This window comes from Sus scrofa, chromosome 7, assembly GCF_054392235.1.
Source record: "Sus scrofa isolate SSC_HxYL_T2T_F1_AM1 chromosome 7, Sscrofa_HxYL_maternal_Yorkshire_Landrace_v2.0, whole genome shotgun sequence".
Taxonomy (NCBI): domain Eukaryota; kingdom Metazoa; phylum Chordata; class Mammalia; order Artiodactyla; family Suidae; genus Sus; species Sus scrofa.
The window spans coordinates 3611817-3636017 of NC_139389.1; the positions used below are offsets into that span (position 1 = coordinate 3611817).

General features: G+C 53.2%; 1 protein-coding gene across 1 annotated transcript in view; it reads left to right on the plus strand.

Moving 5' to 3' along the window:
- Positions 1 to 22481, plus strand: part of FARS2 (phenylalanyl-tRNA synthetase 2, mitochondrial) — a 408395-nt gene extending 385914 nt beyond the window's left edge. Inside the window, exons 8-10 of the transcript XR_014809481.1 lie at positions 11551 to 11701; positions 12952 to 13012; positions 19992 to 22481. The gene's annotated coding sequence lies outside the window, so the exon portion shown is untranslated. The remainder of the gene's footprint in view (positions 1 to 11550; positions 11702 to 12951; positions 13013 to 19991) is intronic.
- The last annotated feature ends 1720 nt before the right edge of the window (positions 22482 to 24201 follow it).

Sequence of the window (24201 nt, forward strand, 5' to 3'; positions counted from 1 at the left end):
CCAGTCTGTTTCCTCACTGAGGTCAGGGCCCCATGGTAACAGCCACAGCTACGATTTTTGAGCACATCCTGGGTGCTGGGCACAGTGCTGGGTGGGGGGGGACTCTGCTGGAGGCCCTGGAGCTGGGGTTGGTCCTGGGGAGGGCATCGTGAGCTGGCATCCCTGCGTCTGTCATTTGATGTTGGACCTGCTCCGCCTGCCTCCAGGGAGGGTGACGGGAGAGAGCGTTTGTTCCGTCTGCCCGGCAGGCCTTGGGCCGAGCACTCCCTACACTGCATCCCCTCAGTCCTCTGACGAGGCGGGAGGCCGGCATCACGGCCACCCAGGACACTGGGGATCAGAGGACAGGCCGTGAGGAGGGGCTCGGGCTGTTCTACCGGATTTAGAGCAGGGAGGTAACAGGACAAGAACCTTAAAAATAGGAACAGGATCCTGTGCTAGTCATGGCTGCTCTTGATGAAAAGGACCTGGGGCTTCAAGGGTGGAAACAGAGGCCTGAGAGGTGAGGGCCTGGCCGGGCACGGGAGTGTCTGCACTGGGATGGTATCTGAGCGGGCAAACCATGAGAGTCACCATCCACCGTTGTCACTGTAGATATCGGTCGACCCCCCACCTAGTCACCTTGCAGGGGGAAGTGACCACAGAGGCTGCACGGTGGCCTTGCACCCGCCTTTGCTGCCTGGGTTGTTCTGCCTGCTGAGCCTCCGGGAGGGAGGTGGATTTTCGGTTTCATGTGATGCAGGCGCTCCCTGCGTGGAGCTGCCCTGGGTGTCAGCGTTGCTGGGGAGCCTGGGTTTTCTGCCCCTCCAGAGAAGAACCGTGACAGCCTGGTTCCGAGGGCAGCCGGCTGGCTGCCGGCGTGGGGGCAGCTCTGTGGGACACGGCTCTAAAAGCGCTGCCCTCACTGCTCCCTCCCGTGGCCCTATCAGAGGCCCGGTTTCTGCCTGCATCTTGGGCCCTGGCACCTGCTCTGCTTGAGAACCCCCATCACTGCTGGGTCCCTCGCAAATCTCTCTAGCCTCCTGATGGAAAGAGAGCAGCTGCAGACACTCCATCTGAACCCACACGGGGCTAGCAGAGTCCCCTCAATTCAGACAAAGCAGCCTGGCAACTGTGTGTGGTTAATGCACTCTCTTCACACCTGCATGGCTGTGTCACCTTGGGCAAGACGCTGAGCTTCTCTGGGCTTGTTTGGTCATTGGTAAAACGAACAGCAGATGGTTCCTAAGGCTCTGGCCATCTGCTCTGAACCTCTGTGACTCCTGCTGGGATCCTGCAGCAGGGTTTTTTTCTTCCGAGGGTGAGGCAGTCATGAAGTGCAGAGAATGGTCACAGGAAGCTGGCCAAAGTTGGAGCCTGGGGACCCTGGGGACAGAGATCATGCTGTCCACGCTCTCCCAGGATGTGCCAGTTTACAGGCTGCTTTACTGTTGCCATGACAACATTGGGAAACTGAGCGGAGGTCAGGACAAGGGTCCGGACGAGCAAGCCTGGTGGAAATTCCTACTCAAGAAAAGGCTGTGGGCTGAGCCCAGGGCCAGCAGCTGGTTTCCTGAAGCTCAGCTTCGACCGCATCACCGAGGTGCCTTCCCCAGCGTGTAACAGAGCGGCTTCCTGTCTGCAGCCGGGAGCCGGCGAGCGGCAACGGTGGGGCGGTCTCAGCAGCCGGCTGTGATGAGAAGCGGGCAGTCAGGCTGCATGGAGGGAATCTGGGCGGCTGGCCATTGTCTGTGAAGGGGCAGCCTGACAGCAGCTGGAGGACGTGCACCCGGAGCAGACGCTCCCCGGGGGCCGGATCAGGAGCAGCTCCCACGCTCCACCTGCCGCAGAGAGGCTGGCAAAACTCTGGGGCTTCCTCTCTCCTGCAGAGAGAGCACCGGCAGGTTCAGAGTCTGGCCACCCTCTCTCGGGCCCCGCCGAGATCTGGGGAGAGCCGGGGGCCTCAAGCGGATGTGTCCTGAGAGATTGTCCTCAAGCCCTTGGATGGAGGTTTCAGCCAAACTCCCCACCAGTGGTGGGTCAGCGACGGCAGGTCAGCCCAGGTCCTTACTTGCAGAAGGAAGGCAGCCATTCAGGCTGCTGTAGGAACCAGCAGGTGGGAGGGTGGTGACGGAGACCAGCTGGATCCTGAGGCCAGCTCATCACTCCCCAAGGATGCAGCCTTTGGGGGGATGGTTTGTGCCCTCCCCTGTAAAATGGGCATAGATCAGGGAGTATGTAGACATGAAGGGGGCTGATACTGGCACATAGCAAACGCTCGCTGCCTGGAGGACAGACCCCCGGTCTCAAAGCTTGTTCCATGACCGAGTTAGAGGAAGAAGGAATCCTTTGCAGCCCAGCACTGTGTCCTCTGATAAGCCTGGTCCCCTGGGCGTTGAGAAGACACGGGGTGGAGCGAAGGGAAAAGGTTAGACCCAGCTGGAGGACACGGTCATGGAGCCGTGAGAGGTAAGTACCAGAAACCCAGTGGCCCCGTGTAGAAGCACTCCCTAAATCCTCACTCGGTCCCTAGAAGGAGTGTGAAGGTGTCAAGCTGGCGGGGGGGCACTCAAACCAAGTGGACGTGGCAGGTGCCTTTCACGCTGGAGGGCAGATATGTTTCTAGACATGTCCATGTGGTGTGGAAGTTTCATAAATTGAATCATGCTGCCAAAAAGGTTTTATTCAAGCATAACCCACTGCAAAGTATGTAGATCACATGCTGAACACACCTGTGAAGCCCCCTCCCTGTGGCCTCTCTGGTCACGTACCCACCGAGGACAACCACTCTCTTGATGTGGAAGAACATGGGTTAGTTTTCCAGGTTTTACCTTATTTAGAGGATTCATATCGTTTATACTCTTTTGTGTCTGTCTTCTTTGGCTTAACCTTGTGTTTGTAAATTTCATCCGTGGTGTTGGGTATAGTCGTGAGTCCATTCCATTGCTGTGGAATATTCCATCATCGAATATATCACCGGTTAGATCCATTCAGCCACTGATTGGCATGTGTATAATGACCAGATTTATTCTGCAAGAAATAGGTGTATCCTAACACAGGCCTGTTGGGAGGTGTGTGTGTGTGTATATTTATACATACATTCGCCCATTTCTGTTGGGGGGAGTCTTCAAGTCAGATGTTATGCATATGTTCAGTTCTACAAACATTGTCAAACAGGAGTCCTCTGATGGCTCAGTGGATTAAGGATCCGGCGTTGTCACTGCTGTGGCTCAGGTTCAGTCCCTGGCCTGGGAACTTCTGCATGTCGTGGGCACAGCCAAAAAAAAATATACTGTCAAATAGATTTCTGTATCAGTTATTCCACCCCCCCCATTAGCAGGGGTAGGAGTGTTCTGTCCCTTTGTCAACAGTTACTGTATTCTGTGCTTTTTCATTTTAGTCATGCTGGTGGGTGTCTATTGGTTAGGTTATGGCTTTAATTTGTATTTGCATGCCGACTCATCAAAGTGAGCATACTTTTCTTTTTTTGTTTTTAATCTTTATTCTTTTAAATTAAAAAAAATTTTTTTTTTTGCTTTACAGCTGAGTGTGCAGCATATGGAGGTTCCCAGGCTAGGGGTCAAAGCGGAGCTGCACCTGCCGGCCTATGCCGCAGCCACAGCAATGCAGTATCCGAGCCGTGTCTGCGATCTACACCACAGCTCAAGGCAATGCTGGATCCTTAACCCACTGATCGAGGCCAGGGACTGAACCAGCAACCTCATGGATATGAGTCAGGTTCATTACCACTGAGCCACAAGGGAAACTCCTGAGCAAACTTTTCTATGTCATCGGCCATTTAGATAAGCTTTTAAAGAAAATGCTTGATCAAACATTTTGTTCATTTTTCTGTTTGGTTACCTGTTTAATTCTTATTGGTTTGTAGGAGTGCTAAGAAGACAATTCCTTTGAAAATGGGAGCATGCTATTGTGGTATGAATAGTGTTTGACTCTAGGAGTTCCTGTCATGGCGCAGCGGAAATGAATCCAACTAGGAACCATGAGGTTGCAGGTGCAATCCCTGGCCTCGCTCAGTGGGTTAAGGATCTGGCATTGCTGTGAGCTGTGGTGTAAGTCACAGACTTGGCTCAGATCCTGAGTTCCTGGGGCTGTGGGGTAGGCTGGCGGCTGCAGCTCCGATTTGACCCTAGCCTGGGAACCTCCATATGCCGTAGGTGTGGCCCTAAAAAGACCAAAAGACAAAAAAAAAAAAAAGAAAAGTGTTTGACTCTCCACTTAGGAATCTTGAATAATGGGTTTTCTTAGACATACATCGCACAAGAACCTACAAATTTCAGCAGGGAGGTAAATCTGAGCATGAGGAGATTCAGCCTCAAACCTTCCCAGCTACAAAGCTTCCTCTTGAAACATAAGCTTTTTCCTCCAGCTCATTTCATGCTGGTTTTCCAAGTGGGGACAGGCATGGGTACCCCATAGCAGAGCTGACCCGAGGTAGATGGCTGGTGGACAGTGAGGAAGAATGCCACGGGGCAGCCAAGAAGACTGTGTCATCCTGCCATGGGACTTGTGGTGTAACCGGGCACACGGGCCTGTCAACAAGAACGCGGGCCATGAAATTTCACCGGAGGCTCTTGCCGAGAAATGAAGAAGGGACAGCAGAGGGCTTATGAGTTAGATGGACAGGCATCTGGACAATCCATGTCACCACAACCAAGAAAAATGCTTTGCTTAATTTGAGGACACCCTAAAAGGCCAAAACATGGAACAAAACTATCTCTGGTAGCCCCCAAATTCGCGCAGGTGTGCCGCTGAGTGTGCTTTACGGCGCTGTTATTCATTTTTTAAAAAAGGGGAAAGAAAGACCCTGTGACTGTCTTCCTAGGTGTGAAGCGCGAGGACTGGCACTGGTCCCCAGTCCACATTTCAGAGAACGGCCACTGGCTCTGTCCCACCAGCCACCCGGCCTGACAGCGCATCCTCCAGCCGATACTGTTATAGAAGGACTCCCCTTCTCATCTTCATTTAACACCGTGCAAGATAGACATCCTTGTCCTTTGCTAAATTGAAGGGAAGAAAACCTTTTCTTGGCTTACATCCTTTCAGTAACTTTCTACTGAGCACCTACTGCCTGCCAGACGATAAAGCAAGAAATAACACACGGCTTTACCTTCAGAAACCTCACAATATTGCGGGGGAATAAAAAAAAAAAAGAAATTATGTCAAGACGATAGTGAGCCAGGTTTTCAGTGTTGACAGGGAAGGGGGCTCCTAACCAGCGGCCACGGAGGGGGACCAACAGGGGCACGACGTCTTGGGAAAGTCTCCTTGAAGGAGCCGATGCCTTCGAGTCTCTTTCATCGCCGGCGAAGGGGATCTATTTGAGCAAAGTTAGGAATTCACACAACCCTGCCACGCATCAGAGCAGGAGGAAAACATTTCCAATTATCTCTCCTGCTTAAGCACCCCATGCTGTTACACCTGGGGTCCTCAGGACTTATTTTAATAAACCCTTTTCCATTTTGAACATGCACTCGATGAAAGTTAATTAAAAGGGTGTAAAATGTGACCTTGTGTGAATTAATCAATGTTGGAAAAAATGAGCTTATTTTCTTTTCCTTCCTATTCTTCTCCTGTGGAAAAAGCCAAGAAAACTTTCATCCTCCCTTACAGAACATGTCAGGACTCACGGTTTTCAGCATTTGTCTCCTGCTTGCAACCGTAGGAAGGGGCAGCTGGGTAACCAGGTGGGAACGTGGGATTTGCCGAGGAGTAATTCAGCGGAGACCCCCTCCCACAGCCGGGGGCTGAGAGGAGGGAGCCATGAGAAAGTGGAATGGGAAGGGGCTGAGCAGACGTCGGGGGGGAGGGGGCCTGTCAACGAAGGGTCTATTCCCAAAGCCCACTAAGCCCCTAAGTAAGGGGCTGAGGGAGGTTGAAACTCATCTGCGCCCTTCCAGACCCAGCCTACGACTGACTATCAGCGGAATCCGTTGCGCTGCATCTGGCCGCGAGGAATGGACACCCCTCATTCCCATGATCTGGACAACCAAGGGGTGATCAGCTCACAGGACGACCCATCCAAAGGGACGGCAGCTCTCCAAGGTCTCGGAGACCCAAGAAGACTGCTTCGGTGTTAGCAGACTCCAAGCCCCAAAGCCCCATCACTGGACTTCCCGCTTAGATCCACTGGCCAAAGTCGCACCCCACTCAGCCAAGGCCATGAACGCTCTCCCCTGGTTGGGATGACGGCGGAGGTTTCCTCCAAGGACCTGGTAACTTGGATGAGGAGGAACAAGATGAGGAGATGGGTGGGTGGCGGAACAGAAGGCGGCCGAGATGTGCACGCGCCAAGGGAGGTTCCTGCTCCTCTGCTCGGAGTTGAAGGGCACAGCCTTGGGGACCCAGGGTCTGCCCCTTCCACCACCTCTTTGTTCTCTTCAGTAGCAGGTAGTCATTGGACGCACCAGAGCCAAGAGGCGCGGAGGGAGCATTGCGTGGAGCCAGGGGAGCCAGGGGAGCGCGAGTGTGTGATGAAGAAACAATATCGTGGAGTTCCCGTCGTGGCGCAGTGGTTAACGAATCCGACTAGGAACCATGAGGTTGCGGGTTCGATCCCTGCCCTTGCTCAGTGGGTTAACGATCCGGCGTTGCCGTGAGCTGTGGTGTAGGTTGCAGACGGGGCTCGGATCTCACGTTGCTGTGGCTCTGGCGTAGGCTGGTGGCTACAGCTCCGATTGGACCCCTAGCCTGGGAACCTCCATATGCTGCGAGAGCGGCCCAAGAAATAGCAAAAAGACAAAAAAAAAAAAAAAAAAAAAAAAAAAACCAATATCGTGACAGCGAGAATCCTGGGGGCTGCGTGTAGCAGAGGGGGAGCCCTCCGCAAAGCCGTGGCGCCCCCAAAGCCCACTTCTGACAGCGGGGCCTCCCCTTTCTGTGTCCTCCCTCCCCTCCCCACGTCCCACCCAGAGGGCCCAGGCTACCCTCCTCTTCCCTTGGCCCCATCAAAGCCGACCCGTGGGGAGGCATCCATCCTTCAGAGTGAGCTTCAATGCCGGCAAGCCCAGGAGAGGGCTTAGAAATCGACTTGGAATCCCGGCTCTGCTGCTGGCTGATTTTTAACTATTCTGAGCCTCACTTTGCTCAGCCACAAAAGGAAAGTAATACTACCCACCGGGCGTCTGTGGTCATCCCTGTTCACTGTGAGAGCGCAAGCTCACTGCTACGGCCTTGACCTTCTCCATGCCTTAATACAGTGCGTTTCTCACTAACACAGTATCCAATCCCTGCAGCGGAGTCTGGCCAGGTGGCTCTCTGGCGAAGACCCAAGGACACAGGACCCTGTCCTTCCATTTTGTGGTGTCAGGATCTTCAACCCGCGATCTTGAAGGTTTCTGAAGAAGAGTCATACCTGCTTTCACTGCGTTGACCTGGAAGCATCGTCCTTGTGGAGAGCTAGGACCTACCTTGACCCAAGGGAGCTGGAATATAAACTCTGCCATGTGCCAGGAGGAGGAGATGCACGTGGCTGCTCCCAGTCGCACTGTTACCATCGTGGGTGCTGTTGTCATCATCGGCACAGTTGCCCAAGGGGGCAGTCATTTTCCAGATCTAGCCATGGTCCCTGGCAGTTCACGGATGGTCACTGCCATAATCCCAGGAAGCCAGTTCTGGGAGATGATGGCCCTTAAAGGCTGGTCAAGGTGTCCAGGGCACAGAGGTCATCACCGATGCAGTGGTGAAGCCTGGTGGTCTCTGTCTTCTCCTGGCACCAAGCACGGGCATGGGCGCGGTCCGTGTCTGGAGGGCAGGAAACGCCTGGATGCTCCTTCCCCTGAGACAGCTCTCATCTCCAGACAGGCCAGGGTGGCTGAGGCGGTCACTTGCGAGCATGCGGGCCTTGCGGTCTGCACCCCCCACCCAGCTTCCCCCTCCACTTCCTGCTTTTCCTGGCTCCCCTTTGCCCGAGGTCTCCTCTCGGAGTCAGCTCCTGGGGGAGCCCCTTGAAACGGCAGGTGAATTGAAGAATCAGAATTTCAAAAAAATCCCAGGCCCTGCCGAACGAAGCAGCCGAGAGAGGGCTCTGAGTACATCAGTATTCGCCTCCCGCCTCGGTTTCACCTCCACCAACGTATCACAGAGACAGGCTTTGGTGTGAAACAGAATCCCCCGGCCATGTGGGGGCCCAGGGGGCTCTACAGCAGCCCAGCAGCCCACACTTGGGGCTTCAAAGTGCTCCGAGGCTTGGGGCTCAGCCCGCAGCAACCAGGTCCTCTGAAGTGTGGATTGCAGATGAATCTCCCAGAATCTGCCCTCGGATCATGCCGTCTGCCCTCTCCTCCCTCCTCCCACCCAGACACCGGGCGACTCAGAAGTTCCTGCAGACTCCAGTGAAATATATTTTGAGTCCATCTACTGCTCGCTGGCTCCCTGCATCCACCCGGCCAAAGCCATGACCATCTCTGACCTGCCTCGCAGGCGCCTTACCTGCTTGCCTTCATTCTCCACACTACAGTCAGAAGAACATTGTTCGGGAGCTGCTTCCACGGCATGTGGAAGTTCCCGGGCCAGGGATCGAACTCACACCGCAGCTGCGACCTGAGTCACTGCAGTGACAATGCTGGATCCTTAACCTGATGCACCACCAGGGAGCTCCCAGAATGATTTGGAATCATTTCATTTTTTTGTTGCTAAGATCTTTCATCTTTCAAGATCTTTCATTTTTTTTAAAAAAAAAAAATTAGAGTTGATTTACAGTGTTGTGTCAATTTCAGCCGCACAGCATGGTGACCCCGTCATACGGAGAGAGTCGCTCTTTTCCCACTAACACCCTCCATCACGTTCTGCCACAAGAGACTGGACGTGGTTCCCTGTGCTGTACAGGAGTCTCGTTGGTTCAAATTGCCAGCTCTTGATTATAACCATCTTTTTTTTGTTTCATATATAGATACCTTCCTTTATGTCTCTAAAGATATTTAATCTATGGATTTAAAATGTCCTTTTTTTTTTTTTTTCTGGTCTTTTCTAGGGCCGAACCTGTGGCATATGGAGGTTCCCAGGTTAGGGGTTGAATCAGAGCTGTAGCAGTCTGACTACACCACAGCCACAGCAATGCGGGATCTGAGCCACAACCACGGCTCATGACAACACTGGGTCCTCAACCCACTGAGCGAGGCCAGGGATCGAACCCACAACCTCATGGTTCCTTGTCGGATTCGTTAACCACCGAGCCATGACAGGAACTCCTAAAATGTCCTCTTCTGATGACACTGGCAGCTCAGGTTCTTCAGTTACAAGCTCTTTCTTTTGCTGAATTTGTTGACCCTCTTTTATGGGGTTGGTCATCTACGATGATGAATGTATATGGACTGTGTGAAAATCACTGCATTTGCTGCATCTTAGGAAACCACAGCTTGGTGTGGGCAGGCCACGGGGGACATGCGTGGGAGCTGTTGCCTCCGCTGGCACTGTGGGGACGGTCGGCATCTGTCACCAGGCGGGGGGGCGGGTCTCATTGTCCACCTGCACGCAGGGGCTGCTTGATCCTCCTCGGTGTCATCAGCCACAGAGCAGTCTACCCGGTGCCTTGTCCAGCTCTCACACTGACAGGTCCTGGCTAGAGGCAGGAGCCTCCCCTCCCAGGAAATCCTTCCCCAAGACTCCACCTAAGCGCAAAGCTGCCTTCTTTCCTCTCATTGCACTGATCGTGCAAGTTCATTACATATTTGTGTGTTTACAGCTGGCCTCATGCATTAAACCAAGCTCAGGGAAGACAGGGAGCAAGTCTGGGACATCAGTGGGTACCCAGTTCTCAGCACTGCACTTACTACGTGTTAGTTTCAAGAAACCCTTTTTTTTTGTTGTTTTCCTCTTTACAGCCGAATCTGTAGCATATGCAAGTCCCCAGGCGAGGGGTCAAATCGGGACTGCAGCTGCCAGCCTACACCACAGCCACAGCAGTGCAGATCTGAGCCGCATCTGTGACCTATGCTATAGCTTGTGGCAACACTGCGTGGGGCCAGGGATGGACCCTGCATCTTCATGGATCCTAGTTGGGTTCTTAACCCACTGAGCCACAACGGGAGCTCCCCAGAAACAATTATGGAGTAATGTGTTGTTGACGCTTCTACATAAGACGGCACCCACTTAAAGAAAGGATTCTTTACTGAACAGTTTGAAAACAATGGAGGAGAGGCCCTGTTATCAGATAAGGGGCAAAGGAGATCCTGGTGCTTCTACTGGGACTCCGTCGGGTGGGGGGGAACCAGCCAGGTGTCCTCTGCACAGGCCCTACGCCTGGAGGGCTGAAACCTGCCATGTCCCAGGCTGACTCTGAAGCCTGGCTTCACCTCCTGAGAGCAGGGAGCTCACTTTCCCTCTGAATGCACAGCCTGCTGCCGGCTGAGAGGCGAGGCTAGGAAGCTGTCGCAGGACCATTAAGGGCCTCGGAGGAGACAATTCCGCCAATCCCTGGGTCCTGGGGGGCTGAGCAGTAGGAGGTGGAGAGATGGAGAGAGGGAGGGCGGTGGGCTGCGGCACTTCTGAGTACCCCGCCCGCCCCACCCCTTCAGCACCCCCGTGCCACCTGCACCCATCTGCCCACTCCCGGTCACAGCGGTGAGGCCGGTGAGGGACCTTCCAGAAAAGAGAATGTTAGGACGCCTGAGGAGGAGAGAGCTTTAGGACCACAGCTGCTCTCGCCACCTCCTCTTACAGAAAAGCGAGCTGGCCCTGAGCAGTTATGACCGCCCAAGGTCATGCAGGCAATGGGGTGGGACGCAAACCTGGTCCCAGGGCGCCTGTCTGCTGCCCTCCCTCGGCTTCCTCCTCTCTCTTCCCCCTTTCCCCTGCCTCTGCTCCATCTCGTGTCCTACCTTTGCTCACCACCTTAGCCCTGACCACATTGGCAGGGACACCCACCATGCCACCAACTCCCATGCTCCTGCCCCCCCCCCACACACAGTGTGCTTAACCCTGCCTGGGGCTGGATGTGTGTGGCCTCTGACCACGTGGCCATCACCTATCCGCAGCTCCCTCTGTGGCATCAACTGGAACTCTGGGAGCTGAAGGAGGGAGGCCAGGAAGGGACTTGGCTGGGGTTCAGACCCGCCCAGGCTCGCTGACCGTCTGACCCGGGGGTGTTATCAACTCCCAGGGCACGGGTGAGGCTGGCCCTTGACCCACAAGCCTGATTCTCAGATTCCAGACCAGCATCCCCAGGACGAGAACTTTTGAGGGGACTGTGTGGGTTTCATCCTACAAGCTTGAGGGCCACTTGTGTCTTCAGTGTCTCCTTCGTCCTGGTGTCCCAACCGGCCCCCCTCCCTCCGAAGAAAGTCATCAATCCTTTCTTTCCAGCCGCTGCCATACCTGGCAGAATTTCTCTTCTTGTCCCCAGCATGCTCTGTCGCAAGACTCTCTTAGTTCCGTCTCTGGTCCTGTCACCTATCACTCTGATCCTATCAACCTGTGTCCTGCCAAGAAGGGCCTCTGCCATTGCTGGCTGGCTGGGAGCCTGGGCACCGGGAATCTAAACCTGGGTGCAAAGGAGAGGGCGGGAGGCAGAGCAAGGCTCCCCCAGCCCCAAACTTCTCCTTTCCCTGCCTTCAGCTGGAGCCACGAGTGACCAGGACAGCTGCGGTGCCCTGCTATGTCACAGCCCTCATCTAACCGGAGCTGGGCAAGGGCAGACCTCAAGATGCGGGGGAAGGGGGTCCTGGGACGTGCCTTACAAGCTGGGATCCTGGAGCGACCAGTTCTGGTAGGAACCTTCCTAGAGGGGGCCGTGGAAGGCCGGGGCCCTGAAAAGCTCTGGGAATGAAAGGTTCCGAGATGATCCAGGAAAGACAGCCTTCTTACAGGTATATCCCCGTGAAGCTTCACAAAAGCTCAGAGCGACCTTACAGTAAAATATGTGAATTGTAAAACTGGAAAATCCAAACCAAGATACCCTGGGGGAAATGCCTCCGCTGACCGACCCCGGAGTTAAGCCTGTGCCTGCCCGGGGCCTGTGTGGGGCTTCTGCGCTCACAGACAACACTGCACACCGTCCACCCATCTGGGCGCAGGCCTGCTCCTCTGCGTTTTGTTTGTGCCTGCTGGCCGAGTCTGAAAAAACGAATAGTTTGAGCCCGGAAAGCGAGCCGGCCAATGACATGCCGAGCTGGAGCATTACAGCATCAGCGAGGCCGCCCATTGGCTGGCGCGCCCTGAGGCGATGGCTGCACCTCCCCGCCCCTCCCCTCGTCCCCAGCCTTTCCCAGCTTCAGTGAGGACCCGGGGTGCTGGGAAGGTCGCGATGCCCTTGGCCGTGGGCCCCCTTAGCCTGTCAGCCTGTCCAGCCTCAGCTGGCAGCTTGCTGCCTGCAAAGGAGCGAGCCTGCCTTCGCGGTCTCACACCACCCGATCCCAGGCTGAGCCCCGCCCCCATTGTCATGCATCTGTCACAGTGGTGTTTGTGCCCGCCCAGGGACCAGGGTGCCTGGACGTTCTGCTCGAGCGGATTAACCCTTCCTTCAGAGGGAGCCCAGGTCCCCTTTCCACTAAGAGGCCCCCTCTGCCTGTCCCCACCAACCTGTATTTCCTCGTAATTTCTCAAAAACTCATTTGTTGTTGGCATCCATCATTTGGTACTTGTTGCAAATGTTGTATTATTGTGCAATGCCACATCCTTTCTACAGTTATATAACACCTTCTGATTTTAGCTGGACACACATTCTGGAGTCCAGTTCTCTTACAGCTATGACTAAGCTCAGGCTAGTGGGTTGTTCATGTTCAGTTTTAAGAAAGTGTTCCTAAAGGGAGAAGGTGTGCCCTCGTATGTACTTCCCACTGTCTTGCTGGCCGGAATGGAGATGTGATATCTGGAGTTCAAGCAGCCAGCTTGCACCATGAGGTAACACACTAAGGATTGTGGAGTAGCAAGACAGAAATAGCCTGGTCCCTGATTTTGGAGACAGCTTATCAGCCCTCGCTACCCACCTCTGAATGTATACTTTTAATGTGTTATCAGGTATCTTCATGGGTATACGGTTGTATGAATCCATGTTCTCCAGAGAAACAGAACTAAGAGGGTATGTATATATCTATAACGAGAGATTTGTTTTAAGGAATTGGCTCACACAATTGTGGGAGCTAAAAAGTCAGAAATCTGCAGCCCAAGGAAGAGTCAACGCTGCAGCCAGTCCAAAGCCGTCTGGAGGCAGAATTTCCTCTTCTTCAGGGAGCTCGCCCAGTCTTTTCTCCTCAGGCCTTCAGCTGATTGGATAAGGCCCACACAATGGAGGGTAAAAGGCTTTACTCAAAATCTACTCATTTAAATACTAATTGCATCTAAAAAATACCTTCACAGCACCATCTAGATTGGTGTTGGACTCCAGACTGGGTACTGTGGTTTTATGGGCTGAATTATATCCCTTCCAAATTCGTAGGTCGAAACCTTGGTGCCATGTACCTCGGAATAGGGCTGTATTTGATCAAAGGACCTTTCAGGAGGGACTTCAGTTAAAATGAGCCTGTCAGGGGTGCCCCAGTCCAGCCTGCCTCATGTCCTTAAAAGGAGAGGATTAGCTACATGGGGGCAGCGGGGGTGGGAGAGCACGGAGGCCTGAGCCTGTGAGATGCCTGAAGAAGGCAGCCGCCTGCTCCCCAGTTAGAGAGGGCTGGGGAGAAACCAGTCCGATGGCACTTTGACCTTGGGCTTCTAGCCTCGAAGGAAACAAACCTCTGTTGTTTAAGCCGGCCCGTCTGTGGTATCTGCAATGGGACCCTGAGCACAGGAACACGCCTCTCCGAGCCGACAGTAAACTTAACCTTCACGGCGGTGCTTCTTTACCGCGACTGCGATGACGTTGGATGTGGGGCCTCGTTCCTTCCCTCGGGGGTCCGACCAGTCCTCACACAGGGCAGGGAGCTTGGGCTCCAGATTCTTCTACGCTGGGGAGGGGGTGACAGGAGGGGGGAAGTGGGGGAGTGCCGTGGTCCAGTCTGGGCCTTGGATGGATCTTTCCGGAACCACGGATGGGTGGGGGAGGGATGACACAGCAGTCAAGGAGGCTGCTTTAGACACTGGCCCAGAACACCCAAAAAAGACACCAAGAAGTAGGGCCTGGAGTAAGAGAACAACAGAGCCGTGACGGACCTGTCAAACCAGGGAGAGAAAGGTCTGGAAGGAATGCCGAGGTCCAGTTTGGGAGGCGGTGTAGACAAGGACCCCACCAACAAAGTGGAGCATGGAGGTGGCTCTCTCCTTCGTGGTGGGTGGTTTCAGGCCGGCTGAGCTGGATCCGCCCGTGGGACATCACAGACGGGTCTGGGGGCAGTGTCATGGGCTAGTCTGGAGCTCAGGGGGCTCTCTGGCTGGAAACCCAGGCTCCTGTGTCCGCTCCTCTCCGGCAATGACATTTCTAGGCGCAGCAATTTGTCCCGCTAAACATGCATGTCTCACAGTTTCCCCAACCTGCATGGCTCTGTGGGGTTTGGTTTTTTCATTATCATAAGGTAAGTTTCAGAAAAGAAGCAGGCACATTGAGGCCCCCGCTGCCGCATGAGAAAAGTCCGATTTCATGGCCAGCATACCGCATGTTTTACTGGCCTGGGGTCTTTCCTTTTTTCAGTGGCTCTTCCCCCCCATATCTGAGACAAGCTCAGGGTTCAGAGGGACCCGCCGGGGGCTGCGTGGAGCAGCCAGTCTGCTCTTCTAAAGGCAGGTTTCCCTAGAAAAAGCCTTTTTTCCTTCTGGAACTTTTTCCTGGGAGTCCAAACCCATTCATGACGGAGGCCAGTCTTCTGCCAGAACAGGCAAAGCAGGGAGGGAGCCGTGGGGGTCAGGAGTAGCCTGGACCTTTGAACCTGCATTTGAAGGTCTCCTGCTGGCTGTGACCTGGGCGGGCCTCTGTCACTCTCTCATTACTGAGCACCTGCTCTGTGCCAGGTCCCCAAGCTCTCTGGTGAGCTCTGGGCCTCAGCGTCTTCATTTAACAAAAGAATTAAATATACCTGCCTTGCAGGGCCTCTCACGGTGCCTCTGCCCAAAGAGTAGAAAGTCTCTAAATATCTGGAAATCCTGCATCTGAAAGCCTCACCTCTGATTACTTTCTTTTCTCAATGAAACACAACCCTGGCAGCAGCAGCGGTGACAGAAGGTGGTCCAAGATGCTTGCTTCTGACCCTCTCCTGCTGGGGGGACGTTTGCCTCCTCACTTAGTTAGAAACCCTGGACCCCAGGGAAAGCCCTGAGCTGCTTCATCAGCTGGTTCCCGTCCCTGCACAAATCAGGCTTCTCACCTCTGGAATTCACACGCCAAGGCAACGGGTCTCAGCCCCAGTCCAGGAGGTGTGACGGCCACCCTACCTGGCACAGAAGGGACTAGACCTGGGCCAGCCCTCTGTTGCCCAGCAGGGAACTCCAGTCCCCCAAGACCTACAAGGCTGGCATCTCCCCTCCAGGGAGACGGCTCCTTTTGGCTTCCCAGGGGAAAGGCAGGCATCTCCAGGAACCACAGTCAGGCTGGGTTTGCCCTGCCCTGGGGACCAGGGTCCTTCCTGGCATTCTGCCTTGTGATAGAGCCACCTCCTGAAGGCCCATCCATGTGCAAATGCGGGCCTCTGATGAGGACGCTACAGTCTGGCCCTTTCTTTTTGCAAACACGGATGGTATCCTGAGCAGCTCTGTGGACTGAACCTTCACGAACTAGTAGCTAAAGGTCCTCCTGCATCTTGGCAGAGCCACTGGGCTGGTTCCTGAGCTGGTTTCCTTACGAGCCTCAAGACAACACTCGAGACAGCAGTGGCGGTAACGATGGTGCCAATGACGGCTGTAAAATCTGCAGCAGCTCCTGTTTCTCGCCCTGTTGGGCTTAGGATTCGGCAGATCACCGACGCCGTTTGCTACGGACCAGAGGTGTGCTGCGTGCCTTGTGTGCACTGTGATGCTAAGTCTGCAGCCCCCCCGCCCTTGTTCAGCCCATTCGGCAGCCACCATCATGTCACTTTTTCAAAAATTTTAATTTTATTTCTTTGGCTTCACCCACAATATGCAGAAAGAAGTTCCTGGGCCGTGGCAGTGACAGTGCTGAATCCTTAACCACTAGACCACCAGGGAACTCCATCCTGCTATAGAAATAAGGACTCCAGAAGGTGATGGACTTGTCAAAGGCCCTGCAGTGATAGGTGGCAGTGAAGCCAGAGCTGGTCCCCAGGTCCGTCGGCGGGAAGCTGGCCCTTGGCTGCGGCCCTGGCAGTGGGATTGTCCTCGCTGGCAGGGCTGCCCGGGCGCCCTGGTTCTGGCTGGAGAAGCAGCGTTCCTCCCGCCTGGGCTCTGTGGGCAGCGGTGGGAGGAGGGGAGGCTGCACTCAGCACTGGCGGGGGTGCAGGGGTGTAGGGGGGTGTGGACAGAGCCGGGAGGCGGTTGTCTATTGATTGACTGAAATTGGATTTGTTGACACAAACTGCCAGCATTGCACAGTGATGAGAGAATTGCCCACCAGCCCCATAACAAGCAGAGGGTTCCCTGAGGGCCGCCCGAGTGGCTGGTGCGCTTCTTTGTCAGGCGAAGAAAGCAATTAGGAGGACGGGAGGTTATCCAGCCTTATTGCTCCCCTCAGCTCCTGCGTCCACCTTGAGGGGGTGAGATCTGGGGCTCCCCAGGCTACGAGCTTTGTGTTGTTTCTGCTGCGGCCCCTGGGTACAGCTGGCCCGGGGGACAACCAGCTCGCGGACGCCGACGCCAAAGCAGGTGGAGAAGGCACAGGAGATGCGGGTCACCCAAAGGAACCAGCAGGTGGAAGCAGCGTTTGCCGACTGTAAAAATAACACCCGTGGTTGTGAACACAAATCCCTGAACGCACGGCCCCCACATCTGTCCGCTTCGTTTCCTCCAGCCCTCGTCACGTTTGACCACATGAAACAGACTCAGACTGGAGTGGGTTAAAAGACACACACAGATAAGAAGGTCCACAGTGCACATCTGCCGAGGGGCAGGTAGAGACCAGAGGGGGGTACGCTTCCTTGGGGGCCTCACCGCATTGCGTCACTGACGGTTACCAGGGCCTGGAGATGCGAGGAGGGTGGGGGTGAGCAGGCGGGGCGGGGGTGAGGGACCACGAGGAACAATGTCACCTTACATTCGTCTAAATGTCATACCTAACACAGCACGGTCACAGACGTGGCGTTCTTTTTTGTGGCTGTGTTAAAATAGACATAACATGTGACACCTTAACCATTGTTTTTTTTTTTTTTTTTTTTTTTTTTTTTTTTAGGGCCGCCCCTGCAGCACATGCAAGTGCCCAGGCTAGGGATCATATCAGAGCAGTAGCACAGCAATACCAGATCCGAGCCGCCTCTGCGACCTACACCACAGCTCACGGCCACACCGGATCCTTAACCCACTGAGCGAGGCTGGAGATCGAACCTGCATCCTCATGGATGCTAGTCAGGTTCATTTCTGCTGTGCCACAATGGGAACTTCCCATCTTAACCGTTTTTAAGGCTACAGATCTGCGACCTTAAGTGCGTCCAGACTGTCTGCAACTGTCACCACCATCCATCCACAGAAATCTGCCCCCTCCCCATTAAATCACTAACTCCTGTTCCCCCATCCCAGCCCCTGACCAACACCGTTCTTTCTGTCTCTGAGAACTTGCCACCTCTAGGAAACGCACACAATATTTGTCTTCTAGTGACTGCCTGATTTCCCTAAGCATAGTGCCTTTAAAGTTGCATCCGCTTTGGTAAAACTGAACAATATCCGTTGTTTGCATGAACCGTATTTTGCTTATCCCTTCATCCATCAGTGGACACTGGGGTTGTGTCCACCTTCTGGCTATTGTGAGTAATGCTGCTGTAAACACGGCTGTGCCAAATCCATCCCTGCTTTCACTGCCTTGGGTACCTCTCCAGAAGTGTACCTGCCAGATCATATGGGAATTCTATGGGAATTTTCTGGAGAACCTCCTTACCATGGTTGGCAGCGGCTGCACCATTTCACCTTCCAGCCGCCAAGGCACAAAGGCTCTAATTTATCCATATCCTTGCCAACCCTGGTTGTTTTCTGTCCTTCTTAATTTTTAGATTAATTAATTTTTTTCTTTTTTTTTTTAGTGCAGCGTCTGTGGCATATGCGAGTTCCCAGGTTAGGGGTCGAATTGGAACTGCAGGCCTACGCCACAGCCACAGCAACACCAGATCCAAGCTGCATCTGGGACCTACACCGCAGCTCACAGCAACACTGGATCCTTAACCCACTGAGAGAGGCCAGGGATTGAACCCACGTCCTCATGGATACTGGATACTAGTAGGGTTCTTTACCTGCTGAGCCACAGTGGGAACTCCTGTTCTGTATTTTTGATAATAGCCATTCCGATGGATATGAAGTGGTATTTTTCTCAGAATTATAATATTGTATTAGTTAACTGACTCACCTCCATAATACTTTAATATAATAATAACGGTTCATAGCATGGAGCCACCCTCACGTGGCCACTGAGCCCTTGACATGTGGCTGATCTTTAGGAAGAAGTGCTGCAAATGCAGCAGAATTCAAAACTGAGGCCAAAAATGTGAAGTATCTCACCAATACTCTTTTCTATCAGTTACGTGTTGAAATGAAAATATGCAGCGTATGTGCTGAATAAAATACATGATCGAAATTGATTTCACTTGCTTCTTTCTGCCTTCTGCGTGTGGCGACTATAAAATGTAAAATTACAGATGCGGCTCGTGCTGTATTTCTATGGAACAGCACTGTTCCAGCGAGAGGCGGGCAGTAAGTTAACTAAGATAAGCAGACGCTGCCCTATCAGGAAAGGATGAACAGTGCGGAGGAGAAGGAGGCGCGCTGGGGGGGGCCCGGGGCTGATGGGAGGTGCTCTTCTTGGGGCAGATGGTGTCTGGCTGAGGCCTGAGGGCGGTGCTGCTGGGGGAGTCACTGGCAGCAGCGCGGCCCGCAAGAGGAGGGGTGGGGCAAGCATGGGGAGAGGGCGGGGCGAGCATGGAAGGGGCGGAGAGAGCATGATGAGGGGGCGGGGCGAGCTGGGGAGAGGGCGAGCGAGTATGGGGAGGGGACGGAGGGACGAGGCAGAAGGCAGGTGGACCAGATCTTCAAGCAGCCTTGCGGGCCATGGTGCTTGCACTTTTGGTGGCCTTGGTGGCTGACAAGAGGACCTAGGGAATGCAGGAGAGCAGGGACAGAGTCCCCGCCAGCTGCTGAGCCCGCGGGACTTGGGGGCTCAGGGCTGCTGGTTTGGGACCAAGAGAAGCCCCGGGATGAGTTGAGAACTCACGTTCCCCCTGAGTCTGAGCTGCTGCTTGGGTGGAGACACTTGCACGGAGACGTGCGGGTCACGTTTGGAGATAAAGATCTGGAGCTTGGAAGCGACGCCGTGTCCGAGTCCAGCATTGGAGGTCACCTTGGATGACACCCTTGAATCCGTGCGCAGGGGTGGGCCTAAGGGCCTGAGGGGCCTGAGTGTCGCGAGGGGGCGATAGGTGGTCGTTTCTAGTTTGAGTCCCGGCTCTGCCGCTTCCCGTGATGCAGTGTGAACGCCCGTGGGATGGACGGTCGAGGCCGCAGGTCCCTCTCTCTGGATGGGAGCTGGTCCAGGAGGACGGCCACGAGCGCCTGGAGGCAGTGATGCTCTACTGGCCCCAGCCCAGCCCTGAGAGGAGGGGTGGCACCTGCCTCATCTCCTGGACCCGGAGCCCTCTGCGGAGACCCACCTCTGCTGAGGCTGCCCCCTGTGCTGTGCAGGGACGGGATTGACAGACAGAGATGCCCAACCGCCCCCGGCCACTTAAGACAGTTCATGCCGCAGAGACCGGCTGTCCTTCCTCTGCCCTGTCCCCATGTCTGACCCTCAGAACGGTGAGATCTCAGAATAATAAACAAGTTGCTGTTCTAAGCTACCAAGTTATGTAGTCGTTGGTTGTCCGGCAATAAAAGGAGATAATGATATATATTTTATTTGAGTGGTGGGAGGATGATTTGAAATTTGAAGCAAATTTTTTGGCTCTGGATCCTTACTAAGTAAACTTTCGCCTCTTTCCTTTGTACAGCTTATACTATAAAGTCAAAATCTGTCTCGTGGAGTTCCTGTCGCGGCTCCGCAGGTTAAGAATCCGACTAGAGGGGAGTTCCGGTCGTGGCGCAGCAGAAACGAATCTGACTAGCATCCATGAGGACGCGGGTTCGATCCCTGGCCTCACTCAGTGGGTTAAGGATCCGGTGTTGTTGTGAGCTGTGGTGTAGGTCGCAGACATGGCTCAGATCTGGCATTGCTGTGACTGTGGTGTAGACTGGTAGCTATAGCTCTGATTCGACCCCTGGCCTGGGAATCTCCATATGTTGCAGGTGCGGCCCTAAAAAAAACCAGAACCAAAACCAAAAACAAAACTGTCTCGTCTTGCAGAACGGCACAGATGACGTTAAAGTCCTGTTTCCGGTCATATGTGTGCTTTTAAATGTATGGAAATGGCTCTCATGAAATCCCAGCTGACACTCCCTGAGCTAGGTTGCCTGTCCCCTTAGTTACATTGCTTTCAAGTCACGTTATTGTGGTCACTTTCTAGAGTCTGCTCGGCCTGAAAATTCCCCTTTGGATGCAGTGCTCCAGAAGGGCCCCCGCAGGTGTGATGAGTGCAGCCGTGGACAAGACAGGCACATCCCCCCGCCCCCTCCGCCTCTGGACCCCTCACAGCCCTGACGGTGCTAGCAGATTGGAGAAACACTGCCTGCCTTTAGGATTTCAATTCTATCAGGCAATGGACTCGCCACGATGCCTAAATTCATGATTACACAGATTTGAGCAATGACAGCATCCTCTTCTTCTCCAAATCATTTATAAAAATGTTGGACAAGACGGGGAGGGGGTGGGGCGGAGCAGATCTCACTATGTGCTGACATTGTTCGTTAATCGGCCCCGTTGGGCATGTTTGTTCAACCAGTTATGTGTGAGTCACCAACACTGTCATCCAGCCCACAGTTATTCCCATCTGTTGATGGGAATATTCAGTCTAGCTCATTAGCATATATTATCTGGCTTCCTATGCCCTCCACTGAAAGGAGGGCAGAAGTACTCAGGGAATTCTTGGAGGCTGAATCTTTATCCCTACCCCTTAATCCATATGCCTATTTTCTTACTCAGGCCTTTTCTGGCCCCACAACCTATTTCTGCTCTTAATTATTTAATACATAGGTGCATGAAAATCAGTTTAGGAGTTCCCACTGTGGTGCAGTGGAAACAAATCTGACTAGTATCCATGAGGATGTGGGTTCGATCCCTACCCTTGCTCAGTGGGTCGGGGATCTGGCCTTGCCAGGAGCTGTGGGGTAGTTCGCAGATGCGTCTTGTATCCTGCGTTGTTGTGGCTGTGGCTGGGCTGGCAGCTGAAGCTCCAGTTCACCCCCTAGCCTGGGAAGCTCCACATGCTGCAGGTGCAGCCCTAGAGAGCAAAAACAAAAACAAAAACAAATCAATTTAAATCCATTGGACTCAAATTCTTGCTTTAAGGGAATCCACCATATTTAACCCACGTTGCCCAGCTCCCACAGGGAAACCCGCCCCCTGATAAGGGGCGGAGCCGACCAGGAACTGGCCGCCCGATGGGGGCTCATAGGGTCTCCCTCAGTGCAAGACTTTTATTTACAGGCTGTTGAGCCTTGAGAGCAGAGACAGTCAACGCAGGGTCAGCCACAGGCCACAATAAGAAGAACCACATCTTAGTGGTTACAAATCTGTTTTTGTTTTGTTTTCACCTGTTTATTTATTTACTTATTTTTGGCAGCTCCTGTGACATGTCGGAAGTTCTGGGGCCAGGGATTAAATCCATACTACCGTAGCGACCTGAGCCACACCAGTGACAACACTGGATCCATAACCCACTAGGCCACGAGGGGACTCCTTTTTGCTGTGTTTCAATGGTTTGATTTATTTATGGGCACTAAGTGAGTTTTTAAATTTCTGTTTTGCTCTGATGAAATTGACTTTTACCAAGCCTGTCTTAAATAGTGGCTGAGACTCTGGAGCAAATTTACCTGGATTGAAATCTCTGCTTTTCCATTCCTGAGCTTGGGTGCATTTTTTTAGCATCTTGATGCCTCACTTTCATCATCTGTAAATTGGGGATCCTGGTTTTGTGGGCTCTGTTGGAAGGATTATGTTAGCTAAGACATGTAAAATGTGCAGCACAGTGCCTGGCACGTCAGCATCGCTGGCTAAGTGACAACAATTATTGTTTATTTTAAATATCAAGTAAATTGTTATCACTGTCAGGCAGCTTCAAGAAATGCACGCACCATTGTGGTGCAGCAGAAATGAATCCGACTAGTATCCGTGAGGACACAGGTTTGATCCCTGACCCTGCTCAGTGGGTCAGCGATCCAGCATTTCTATGAGCTGTGGCATAGGTCGCAGATGCGGCTTGGATCCCATGTTGCTGTGGCTGTGGTGTAGACCAGCAACTGTAGCTCTGATTCGACCCCTAGCCTGGGAACCTCCATATGCTGCAGGTGTGGCCCTAAAAAAGACAAAAAAAGAAAAAAAGAAATGCACACAGAGAATGCAACTGGAGAGTCTCATATTAAGTGAACTAAGTCAGAAGAGAAAGACAAATACCATATGATATCACTTATATCTTGAATGTAAAAGGTGGCACAAATGAACCCTTCCAGAAAACAGAAACAGACTCACACTGGGAAAAGACTTGTAGTTGCGAAGGGGGAGGGGGAGGGAAGGGGAGGGACAGGCGTTTGGGGTCAGTAGATGCAAACTATGGCATCGAGAAGGATAGACAGTAAGGTCCTACTGCACCGCCCAGGGAGGGATATCCAGTCTCTTGGGACAGACCATGATGGAAGATAATGTGAGAAAAGAATACGTGCATGTGTGTGACTGAGTCACTGTGCTGTGCAGCAGAAATCATCCCGACTGTACCGTAGTAGTAACAATACTAAATAATAGCGAGAGAGATGCACGCGGGGGCAAATAAACTGGTTAGGAAACAGTTGGGGAGAAAAGGAATTTGGAATCCCGGTAGGACAGGACCCAACCTTCGAACAGTAAAAGCAAAGTCACCGCAAGTCACAGGAAGAGAAAGTAGATTTAGGGGCCTGCATTATTTATGCCAGTAATTCTTAAATTTAAAAATATCACCGGACAGGCAGGTTGAATAAACGGAAGAGTTCTGTGCAAGCTCGTTCCTTCCCACCAACTTCCAAAGTTGAGGTTCAGGGTCTTACACGGGGGTTGAGAAGCCAAAATGTTGGATGAACATTACAGCTCATTTCTAACCTTCCTTTCTCTCTCCCTTCCCTTCCCTCATGCGTTTATCTGCCGAGCCTGGCACCTGCGTTCCTTTCCTAAATCTACGGACCCCTGACATCACAAAGTTTGATCATTTGCTCACCCTGGACCCTGGCACCAAAGGGGTAGATGTGCTGCTTGAGCCTGGCCCCTGGATTCTCTCAGCAGAGCCCGGAAGATGGAGTAAAAGGGGGTCGTTTAAGGTTCAAGGCCATGGGGGCAGCCCAGGCTCAAGCACAGGTGCCCTCACTGGCTGATCCCTGGGACATGACCTTCACACACCTCCATCAATCATGTCTAGTGTTCAAACCTGGCTGCCAGGCTTCCTCCGAGCTCCACCAAGTACAGCCGACCCTTCACAAGCTGGGTTTGAACTGTGCAGATCCACGTACAGCCAATTTTTTTTCTGTAGTAAATATCACAGTACCATGTGGTCCGAGGCTGGCTGAATCTGAGGTCGTGGAACCACTGACACGGAAGACCAACCATAAATTACTGGTGGAGGGTCGCTGCCCCAACCCCAAGTCCTTCAAGGGTCAACAGTTCTTCACAGCCTTCTGAGAAATCCCTTTTCTTGTGTTAGCCCGTGCTGGTTCTTTTCTACAACCAAGAATCCCGCAGGTCGGGTGAGTACTGTCTGACGTCAAGTTCTGAATGTTATGGATCCCCGTTCCTTTGCAAATAATTCCTCAGTGTGAGCATTGCTCAAGACCAGTGACGCCGCTGCCGTAAAGCTATGAAGCGTCCACCTGAGGTCTTTCCAGATCTCACGCTGTTATTAAGTCGGGGGAGAACGTGCTTCCTCTGTAATCTCCTCAAGCCAGTTCGTAATCCTTACGTTTTGAAAACGTAAAACCCATGACACCCGTTTGCATTTTCGGACATTCGAGGTAGATGTTACTCAGAACGCACCATCCATAGAATGAGTCTTCAAGATGAATGGCACATTGGGTTTTCTTAAAAAA